Source organism: Megalopta genalis, unplaced genomic scaffold, assembly GCF_051020955.1.
Source record: "Megalopta genalis isolate 19385.01 unplaced genomic scaffold, iyMegGena1_principal scaffold0029, whole genome shotgun sequence".
Classification (NCBI taxonomy): Eukaryota; Metazoa; Arthropoda; class Insecta; order Hymenoptera; family Halictidae; genus Megalopta; species Megalopta genalis.
The window spans coordinates 2,381,586-2,394,117 of record NW_027476098.1 but is presented as its reverse complement, the minus strand read 5'-3'; positions in this window follow the sequence as shown (position 1 = coordinate 2,394,117).

The window sequence follows — 12,532 nt, the reverse complement described above, 5'->3', positions numbered from 1 at the left end:
GGGTACATGCGTAGAGGTAGAAGTATGAGTAGATGCGTAGAGGTAGAGGTAGAGGTTCATGCGTAGAGGAAGAGGTAGAGGTTCAAGCGTAGAGGTAAGGGTAGAGGTAGAGGTAGTGGTACAGACGTAGAGGTAGAAGTCGAGTTGTAAGCGTAAATGTAGAGGTAGAGGTAGAGGTGGAGGCACATGCGTAGAGGTAGAGGTTGAGGTAGAGTTAGAGGTGGCGGCACATGCGTAGAGGTAGAAGTTGAGGTGGAGGTACATGCGTAGTGGTAGAGGTAGTGGTGGAGATAGAGGTAGAGGTAGATGTACAGGCGTTGAGGTAGTGGTAGAGGTACCTGGCGCAAGGGTAGAGTTAGAGGTAGAGGTAGAGGTACAGGCGTAGGGGTAGAGGGGATGTTCGGACACTTTTTAATGCGTGGAAAATGTAATGACATTGAAACGTTAAGAGGCTCAATTTAGCAGACAATCGCCGAAACAATATTTTCATAAATTAAAATTGGTTGAAATGGTAAAGAGAAATTTAAAACAGAAACCATACCTTTTTAACTTTTTTTATTTGAGTGATTAAATTATGTATAACATATCATAAAAGGAATCCAATTGTTATTTCAATCTATTGGTTAACTCTATAAAGAAATAATTGTACCGTACGAAGAAATAATTGCGTAATTATGAAGAAATAATTGCGCATGAGGTACAGTAAATTCTCTCCAATTGTCCCTCAGCTTCGAAATGAAAATGGACAATTTAGGAAGAGGAGATACGATTATTCGAGCATCGTGGCTCGTTTTTATAGTAAACAATTGTAAAAACAAGCCACAAGATCTTTTATTACTCGTGTTTAATAATCGTAATAATCGAAATTAATAATCGTAATAATTATCGTATTTAATAATCATATCTCCTCTCCCAAATTGCCCATTTTTGTGCACAATCTGTGCGTCAATTAGGTAGAATTTACTACAGTTTCGACTAATAAATGTACAATCCTATATTCCACGGTCGGCTAATAGCAAACCCGGAATCAAGGACGCATTTCCCAGAATCCTCTTAACGAAGGAAGCGGAACCCTTCCGGAAGTGGAAATTTCCACGGTGGCCTGGATCCTCGGAGCGAGGGTGGTGCGAGAAGGGGCTGGGCGAAGGGGACGGAGACAGCAATCCGCGAAGGAGGACGCGAAAAGCGATGGGAAAACGTGGCGTCGTACGGGAGTACCGAGGATTGGTCGAAGAAGAGGGGCGAGCGAGATCGCGAGGGTGGGAGATGTGGAAAGAAGATAAAAGTAAGACTTACCCTTGCCAGAGTTCCGCTTCCTCGCCCGTGTTTCCATGACGTTGACCCGAGAGGTTCCTCCGTCGTCGACGAAGAGAACGACGCCCCGCGCCACGCCGCCCGGCGGCGTCGTCCCGCTGACGTTCGAACTCGCCGCCGACGCGCGAATACGTGCCTCGATCGCGTGTGTCGCAGCCTCATACCAGACCTCCCGCTCTGCGAACAGACATTTTTCTCCATTCAGGGAATGATTTGTATCGTAATCCCCTCTCCCCCCACGAGCCTCGAACCTATCATAATTGAATCTATAGTCCGGGCGCGCTCGAACGAGCTATGAATTTACGTGGAAAAGGATCACACGTCGGAAACGGCTTCTTATCTTAGCTTGAAATGATGTTGATAACGGAGAAAATTTACTTTGGCGAGTTTCTCGAATTTCATTACGCGTAGAACTCCGTTTTTGCGAGCTCGACGGCAGGCTATTGAATCTGCGCAGGGTGGTGGGGCCAGTTACTGAGTGCTAGTAAATTACTTTGTGTTTTGTTTATATTCGAACGTAATTAACTTCTTTTTTTTATTAAGCTGTGTAACACCCTACGGGTTTATTAACAATATATTTTGTAATATATTATTACAAAATTAATATTACGTGTACAATATATTGTACAATATTATTACATATTACTTTGGATATATGAAACTTGTCAAGTATTGTATCTAACGCTCAAGGATAACAATTAACTTCATGTTTGTCGAATAAGGTATATCACATTTTTGTATTTAAATAGAAATTGATTGTTTATTTGTTAAAATAAAACATGCAAAAGACAAAAGTTCTTAAAATACGGAAATTGTTTGAATTTTTAGTACTGAATTAGCGAGACCTCCTGTCAAGAGCTTGCGAAAAAGCTTAACAAAATGGCGACCGAATGAAGATCAATGTTCGGTAAAATAAATCGTTGCAGTCCCTTTGAAAGGTGTAAGTTATTGTAATTGTACTGTATATGTTTGATTTTCTTCATATTTTGTTTAAATACTTCTATGAATTACAAATATGATATAAATATCGAAGTATATATCCTTCTTTAAACAGTTAGTTGTCTTCGACAAGTATACTCGTCATGAAGAAATGGCCATAATCTATGTTACGACGAGTATACTCGTTACGAAGAAATAGCAAAAATTTATGTCACGAGGAGTATACTCGTCACGAAGAAATAGCAAGAATTTATATCACGATGAGTACGTTTGTCATGAAGGAATCACAAAAATTTATGTTACGACGAGTATACTCGCCATAAAGAAATAACAAGAATTTAGGTTACGAGTATACTCGTCACAAACAAGTAACCGATTAACAGTGCTGTTAGATTGCTTTCAACTTACCAAAAATCGCAAAAATGAAAACGAACGTCTAGTCAACTCTTATTTGTTGCTCTCAAGATAGTGAATGTTTATATCGTATAAATAAAATATTGCATAAAATTCTCTGCATTTAGTGTTTCATATTCCTCCGATCGCTCTCGCCACACACGCATAAAATCCGCTGCCCGCTCGTTACACTGTCAGCCATATTGAATCTCCGTCTGTTCCGCCGATTCCCTCGACGCTAATGTATTAAACGTTTAAATATTTTAATGCGGCAAATGGACATTCTCGATAACGGAAACCGAACTGTATCAAGATGTCATTAGCTGCCGAGGGGGATTCGCGAGCGCTGAAAACGTGGAACGACGATGATGCTAATCTTTAAGTACCGTGCTTCTTCCCGGGCCAGCTCGGCTACGTTGGAATTGTCATGTTGCAGGCTGAAATCGCGCCCCCTGTCTGCGACAGAAGCGTTTCTCGTTTGAATGCTGCCGAAGGGGGCGGATATATTAATTGAATCTGTTAGTAAAACGGACCGAGTCCAAATGATTCCGCGGAAGTCGATTGCCGCTGTTACCCGCGGAAAAAAGATCGCCTCGCCAGCGCGACGAAAGCCGCCCTGAGACCCCTAACGGTCATATGAGCGCTGGCTTTTAATACGGGAAAATTACGTTAACCGAGTCAAAAAAGGAACAGAACGACGGAGATTAGAGTCTTCTAAGGATCGCGTAAAAATCGTGGAATTTCGCCGAGAGTCTGATATCTTTCAGGGCGACTCGAAGGGAGAATAACCAACGGAAATCGTCGACTCTTAAAGCGTCCGATAAAATGGGAAAATAGAATGCATCGAACGGACAAAATTCTTATCAATTATCACAACGTTAAATTAATTTCTCCGGCCGTGTTTCACTCGATTATTATGTCTGACCGCTTCGCCGGACACAGATGCAACTAATTTTACATAATTAAATTGTACTTAACATTACTCGTGTTATACGAATTCATTTGATAATTAACCAACCGGCACGGAAATAATCAACGATCTAATTGTACGAAATTCTTTTCTTTTCTTTTTTGCAATTATGTGGAGCGTATTTGTTAAACTCACTAATTATTTTAATTGTGCACACTCGTTACACGTCTACGATAAATTGTCTGAAAATTTTATGAAAAATTGAAATTGTAAGCATTAATTGCAAGATTCTGGAGCTACGTAGAGATTTCATTCGTTTTCGAATTATTTTATTCTGTTGAAAATAAAATAACGGTATTTTTGTATCGTTTACTTAATTTTTCTTCTCCGTTTTCCGTTTGACCTACTCATTTTTGTCACAAATGCATAAAATCCGCGCTCTAATGATAAGAGCACACGTTCCAACCGGCGTAAAATAACTTTTGTTCGTCCTCGCTGTATCCTTCGTTTTATTAGTTTATAAAAGTAACAATGCGATATTTGTTCTGATTTTTAACAAATATTATTGCAACGTTTGCTGCAAGTAACATATAAATTGAATAAATAACTCGTAAATGTATCTCTATACGATATAAATAATCGTAAATTAAAGAATTAGGGAACCATCATTTTGACAGGATCCGTAAATCTAATGTTAACCCTTTGCACTCGAAACTATTTAAACTGTAAATATAATCATTTTTCTCACTTATAGTATTTTTTATTTTATATGATAAAATGCATTTTATGCATATGAAATTGATTCTTGGAACTCACACAACAGTTATTGTTATTATATAATTATTATATATTATATAATTTTTTTAATCTAAACTTTGTTAATATAAACATTATCTTTAAACGTGATGTAACAAATTTTAGTGGTGCCTCTGAGTCACCACTCGAGTGCAAAGGGTTAATCAAATACATTTACTAGCAGCGTCAATTTTGTCACGAAGTATTATTTCCGTTCCGTTGCCTACGTGACGGAAGAGAGACCATTCTGGCCGAACATGATAATGTGATTATCAGACAGTGGCTTGTTATACTATCGCAGCGTGTTTAGGGCAACCTGATGTGCAACTAGACGGAACAGTTGGCGCAGAAAGTTGGCCAGATTTGTGCAGGCGGAGATTTTGTTCGATGGCAGCGTCGCAGAAAATGTATTAAGGTGAACGACTGTTTCCTGGAAACTGCGCCACTCCAGGATCTCGTCGTTACGGTTTGCTTATAAACACATTGCCGGCTAGTAGCCACTAATGGGTAAGTTTAAACTGCGCCCTACCTACCAAACTACCATATCCTGTCGCGATATTGGCCAACCCCGTATCTCCATGAAAGCAAGATCCGATACACGTCGTGCTACAGAGTTACAATCTGTGCACCCCTTCGGAGACATGTTTCTACTCCGGAACTACATTAAGGAAAGTACCTGCCGTGTAAATGGCGCTACAGTACTATCAACGGAGTGTTCGCGTGTCTACAGAGTGGCCCGAAAGTAACGATAATATTTTCTACTAAATCTTGAAGTTATATCGAAGTTATATACAGGGTGTCCCACAATTATTTTAACAGCCGATAATGAGGGGTAGCTGAGGTCATTTGAAGTAACTTTTTCCTTTGCGAATTTGCAATCTGTGGCTTTGTTTACGAGTTATTAACGAAAAATACTGGCCAATGAGAGGTGACGGTGCGAGGGAGAGGGTCCGCGAGAGAGTCCGCAACACGAGGCTTTGACAGAAGGTCGGGACGGACTCGAGCCGCGTTCGAAGTATTGAACAAGTCACAAGGCGAGAACTTTCCGGATTTTTTTTACTACATAACAGTGATATTTTTAAGAAAAACGCTGTTCACCTTTACTTTAGAACGTCTGAAGAATATTTACTAATTTTTCGGACCCGAAATAATATGAAGTTTAACCGTGACAGCCGTTTTAATTTTCTGGTGTGCATGACACCTCGTGTGTACCATATGAAATTTGTATGCAAGGTGTACAGTGAAGATTAACGAATGATTTGCAAAGCTGATTTAATAATAAATAAGGGACGTAAAGGATTTGTTTATTAGAGAGATATGAAAAATATTATCAGTAAGAAACTCACCCATTTAGTTGAGGATGCATTTGCTGGCTGAAATTCATGATGTCGAAGGGCACTGACCTTGTACAACGTACAGCTGATCTTTCACTGCACTGTCACCAAACACTGATCACTTAATTAATCATTGATAATCCGAATCACTTGTGGATATTTAAGAAAGATCACTGAGACTCGTTCGCGGATAATCGTTTATTCGACGCGTTCGTTCGGAAGTCGACGTTTCACTGCCAAAAAATCGAGGCCTCGACCGTGGGCCCTTGTCGTTCGTCTTTCGGCCGTCCGAGGAAATAACACCCGATACTATTTTCTTCGAAGCGCAGGGTACCGCCAAATGAAATAAACAAGATATGCCTCGACGTAAACTGTGTCCGACCCGCTGGCACCCTGCGCTCTTAGAACGTAATTAATGGCCGTGCGAAGAAAATGATATCGAGTGTCATTTCCTCGGACGGCCGAACGAAGAACAACAAGGACCCACAGTCAAGGCCTGAATCTTTTGGCAGTGAAATATCGACTTCCGAACGAACGCGTCGAATAAACGATTATCCGCGAACGAGTCTCAGTGATCTTTCTTAAATATCCACAAGTGATTCGGATTATCAGTGATTAAATAACTGATCAGTGTTTGGTGACAGTGCAGTATAAGTGAACTTTGCAAATAACCATACCAGAGGTTCCACCGACAGTATCCCTCGAATGTTGCGGTCATCGACCTGGGATCAGCTATTCGTTGTACGAGGTCAGTACGTACGAGTCAGCAAATGCATCCTCAACTAAATGGGTGAGTTTCTTATCGATAATATTTTTCATATTTCTCTAAAAAACAAATCCTTTACGTACCTTAACGCGATTATTTATTATTAAATCAGCTTTGCGAATCATTCGTTGAATTCTGTTCGTACACGGAATTATTTAAATTAAAATATCATTTACGAACTTTGTTAATCTTCACTGTACACCTTGCATAAAAATTTCATATGGTACACATAAGGTGTCAGGCACACCAGAAAATTAAAACGGCTGTCACAGTTAAACTACATATTCTTTCGAGTCCGAAAAATTAGTGAATATTCTTCAGACGTTCTAAAGTAAAGGTGAACAGCGTTTTTCTTAAAAATATCACTGTTACGTAGTAAAAAAAATCCCGAAAGTTCTCGCTTCGTGATTTGTTCAATACTTCGAACGTGGCTCGAGTCCGTCCCGACAATCTGTCAAAGCCTCGTGCTGCGGACTCTCTCGCGGACTCTCTCTCTCTCGCACCGTCACCTCTCATTGGCCAGTGTTTTTCGTTAATAACTCGTAAACAAAGCCGCGGATTGCATTTTCGCAAAGGAAAAAGTTACTTCAAATGACCTCAGCTACCCCTCATTTTCGGCTGTTAAAATAATTGTGGGACACCCTGTATATATATTACTATCGAGCCCACAAAATCTTGAATCTCTCAGGGTGTCCCGAAACTGTCTCGTAATCCGGATATGGGAGATCCCTGAGGTCATTTGAAGCAACTTTTTCCTTTGCGAAAATTTTCTCCGAACCTTCGTTTACGAGTTATTAACGAAAAACACTGACCAATAAGAGGCGAGCTCGGCCGGCGCGCGGTGGCCCAGCCAACGAGTGCACGGAGCCCAGTTCCGCTCATTGGCTCGGCCGCCTCGCGTCAAATGATTTCGCCTCTGATTGGTCATTGTTTTTCGTTAATAACTCGTAAACGAAGCCGCGGATTGCATCTTCGCTAAGGAAAAAGTTGCTTCAAATAACTTCAGGAATTCTCTACTTTCGGATTGCGAGACATTTTTGGGACACCCTGTATTTGCTATTCGTTTCAACTGCACTTTGCACTTTCTTCTGTTCACCAACATCACAGCCTGGCGAAAGAACGGTTCAACAAAATGAATTGAATATATTATTGATATATAATTGAATATTTGAATCCGCAAATATTTGACAGTATTAACGAGTTAGAATTGACGTGCGCTACAAATTAAAAACACGAAATCTCGTTTTTTTACGTGACAAAGATCAATATTCGAAAGTTTAACGTTGTCAATAAATATAACGGGATAAATCGAAATTTTCTTCTTTATTAACATGTGTGCTATCAACATTACAAATCGATAACGATTCCGTATTTTCTGCAAAGAGAATTAAATTAATTTTATGAAGGCAGTTAATTACAGTAACATAAACCCTACCGTTAATATTCAGAAAATTTGCGATTCTACTTTATTCGACATTTTCCATATTTCATGCAACGGACGTGGCGCATTTAATAGAATATTGTATCCCATGCTTCTACTAAGTTTGTTTTTGTTTTTGAAAACGATGAATCGACGAGAGAAACTGCAGATATGTAAATTACTCTCTTCGTGCACAAAGGAGAGAGGGAATACGTGTAGTTTCATTTTTACTAGGAAACATTTAAATCACGCAACACGGTGCACGGAATAGTTATGAAACAATACTGAAGTTATTCTTTTATTGTGCTCAGCATTGCAGAATATATTGCAATGCCCGAAACGCGTGTATAAACTTTTATTCAGGAATATGCATCACTTTTGATCCGCATGAAGCAACAACTTTTATCAAGATCAGTGAAACGAAATGAATCCTCTTTTGATAATCACTTCGGAATCAATGCAAAACTGTATGAAAAGTTTGTACTGTTGCACTGAGCAACAAGGTTTAAATTGATATCTTATAAGGAATATAGACAAAAGGCATTATTAAAAAATATTGGATATAAAACATAAAGTGCAATACTTTGACCATTATTTCTGCAGAGTGTAAATGGTACGGTATAAATTACTTCAAATATTATTTATTTTGTATTATATACATAATATAAATATATTCTGTATACTATTGTATTATATATATGTTACCGTGAATGACCGAAATTGGAGAATGTCAAATACGTCAGTGAAAAATCCAATATTTCATTACATTGTTGTACATTCGGACCCTCTCCGGTGTGTGTCGACAATCACAGATATGTTCTGGTAGAGGTCCAAAACCTGTGTTGAAGACACCTGTGTGAAGTGTTCCACAAATAAATGCAATTGTAAAAGCAAGGGACTCTTGTGCAATTCAAAGTGTCATAATAGTTTAAGTTGTTGCAATAAATAAGATTTGAATCACATAAGTAAGTAATTTTTTTATTACTATTATTTTCTTTTCTCATGTAGAATGTACCGTGTATTTTAAATTCTTGGTCATTCCTTTCAGAAAGAGAGGCGAAAAAGTTACGTCACCCTTGTGGCGTTTTATAGCAACTGAATTACGGAGAAGAAAATATAAATCTCCAACATGTTCAACATTCACCATTAGTGCATGGTGAATGTCAACATTTACCGGTGTAAGTCAGAAATAAGGGTATTTAGCAAATATGTCGGACATACACCAAGCGACTATGTGAATGTTGACATTCACCGGTGAAAGTCGACATTCTCCAGATTTCGGTGTTTCACTGTAACATATATAGTACAAAATAAATAATACTTGAAATATATAATTAAAATGTATACTATAATATATAATAAAATATTATATATATTACAATATTATAATATTATACTATATAATATATATAATAAAATATACACTATAATATATATTTCTTATAGTATAAACAGAATTAGTAACAAATGATAAATAAACGAAATTGATAACAACTGATCGCCAATATTTATGCAGCATAATTTATTATTCCATTCTTACATAGCAGTGAATCGTGTAAAAAGAAACAATCGCTGCTGTATATTGTAACACAATTGCATTGGAACCTCACTAGTTGCAGTTTCGATACCGGCACGTGATTCGCCTCGGTTGAATGTGATCAAAATACGTTGGTGGCTGTTGTGTAATTACGGGAAACACGTGGCACAAGGTACTACGTTGTCTAACATAGTAGCATCGATAGTATATAGTGGAGATGAGTGATTCCGTATAGTTGAATGATCGCCTCGATAATTCCAGGAACTTGGTCACTTGCAGATTTCATGTGCTTTCGTGCAACTATCGGGGCTCTACCGCGCAATAGATGAAATTCTATTGAAACAGGAATGCCAATAATGTTCAATTTATAGAATGATTCGTTTACTTTGCAGACGACACGAAAATAAACGAATATTTATTTGCTGTAGCTCGTACATTATTGTTAGACTGCGGATCTTCACGCGAAATAAAAATTGTTCGTATCAATTGCAAGAGAGTCGAAATCGAATGATTATATTTTTTCTAAATTAAACCTACCAAGCCGGTCAGGATGACCGGTTTTACATTTTGTATTTTAAAATTCCTGAAGTTATAGAGACTTTTTCATAAGAAATTATTAAATGAATTTCACAGTCCGAGTATTCGTTGTAATAAAAATTATGGGAAGTCTAAATAGATTCGGTTTTATCGTTCTTACAGAGAAATTCGTCGCTTTTAGTGCTCGGTAGGTATAGTGCTAAAAAATCTAATAAGCTAAAACTATAATACATTGACATTCATAAATACTTTTAATTTGTCTGCTGATTTAAATTCGTTGCTGGGCTAGTAATAACTCAGTTTCACATACAGATGTACCAAGGAAAATGGCTATTTCAAAATGACCGTACAAAATTCTCGAGTTTTTAACAAAACAAATCATCATTCGAAATTCTGAATCAACGGCGGCAACATGGAATGCCTCAGGGCCTTTCCTTCGCGTGATTGGACTGCTACAGCTCGCAAATAGTAGATTTCATTTCCGAACTCCCTGCAGTAGTATCACAGCTGATTCTACGCAATTTGGATCCTGAACCTCTTCTCGGCGCCGCTCAAGTGTCGCAGGAATGGTCGAATGTCTGTAGGTCGGATCCGAACCTGGGACGAACCGCAATGCGTTACAAAGAACGCGCGGAGAGGAAAATGAAAGAACGTTTCCTTGGTGATGGTATTGAGGAGCTGAGAGTGACGGTTCGAAGGAATCTACCTAATCCCGCGCTGGTGCAAAGAATTGTGGCTCACGCTTGGATCAAAGCCGAGGAGGTATTTCGACGAATACCGCGAGGTTTTTCAAACCATGCTGACAATGGGAATGGGGTGAAGACTGTTGCAATAAGACGCGGCAGATGTATTAGAATGGCGTACAATAGAATATTCTATTTTGACAAGCTTGCGGTAGCAAGCTTATTATTTAGTTCCAATAAGTAGACTGCGAATCTTTATGGAAACTTTCGTGAATTTTTGTACAAAAATGGTAAAAGAAAGGCGAAATTTCTTACGTCAACTATAAAATGCTTTCTGGTCAACGTGCGACAATATTACAAAGATATTATGAATTAATCTTTGAATTGCTACAGAAATATAATGAATCAATTTTTGTTATGCACGTTTATGTGAATTTTAATGGGTAAAAATCAGTTCAATAGTAGTAAAAACGCAGATTTTGCTGTTCCGTAACGTGGAGCAAAGAGAACTTTTCACCAATTTTATTTTGATTTGCTCGAGGCAACTTTTTCTATCATCTCCAATTTATTGTCTAAAAGGAAGAATATTTCAAGCTTACTGTGTAGAATATAGTACAAAATTAGGACACGCGTTCAAAAATACCAATTTTACCCTTTATAAAATAATGTTACTGAAAATTTTAATTTGTCGAGCTTGCAGCGGACAAGTATTCGTATTATTTTTAATATTTCTGTTACAGAAGTTTTGCATAAAATGCAAAAGCTTCATTCTGTAATACGCCACGATGCATTTATTTTACATTGACGATCTTTCTAACTAAGAACGGCTTTTCAAGCTTGACGAAATAATTCCGTGTCAGTTCTATATATCCCCACATGTTTGACATGGAACTGTCGAAATTATTTCTACAATTATACGCCCGGAAATAATAAGGAATTTGTATAGCTACGTATCACGGTCCCAGCTCGCATGCACTCGTGATATTGAGAGCTCCGAAGCCACATTCGTAGAACACAACTTACGGAGAGGAGTTTCACCTCCGGTCAAGTTCTATGTGGTCGGGTCGCAGTGGAAACTGCTGAGCTCCGCGCAGGTGCGAAAAGTTGCTCTACATATGAGGTACGAAGCCAAGGCAGTGTTTCCGACAATTCCTCGAAATCTGCCAAAACGGATTTAGGATAACATTAGCTCCTTAGTAGTAATACGTAGAAAATGCATCAGAATGTTGTACCACTCTTCGGAGAAAATATTTCAGCAGAATGCTTAAACGCGATTGTTGAAGTAAATTATTACAGTCTTCGTTGAAAACGAAGATTATTTTTAACTTTAACATGGAAATAATTGCTGTCACTGTGAAAGTTTCTAACGTTGATCGACGCGAATAAGAAAAGAGTGGAAAATTGATTGAAGAATAAATCAAACGGTACAAAATATTGGATGTTCTTCTGTTTACACGTCAGAAACTATATCACATAATTTCTTTATTCCGTATCTTATAAAAATATATATAATTTTATATTAATATTGTCTTTATATATATAGTGTTATTAAACAGTATATTACTATAATAATTATAATAATATTGTATATATGTTCCGGCCGAATCGCGGACCGCGGGTCAACGCACGTTCGACATTCGATGTACGCCGTCTCGCCGTTTTTGTCGAATAAATGGCGAGGCGGCAAGACAATAACACGATCGACGTGCGTTGGCCCGACCGTCAAACGCTCGCCTCGGCCGAAATGTATACGCGGTGTTTTTGCCTTAGGAGGCAATGACCGGCCTTCGACGCCTGACGATGCTTCTCCTTGAACATCGGCCAGGTGTCTGTATATACTGCCGCAAATTTGATAACGGGGGATTTTTGTCGACAACATTATCGCTTATAGACCAGTATTATTC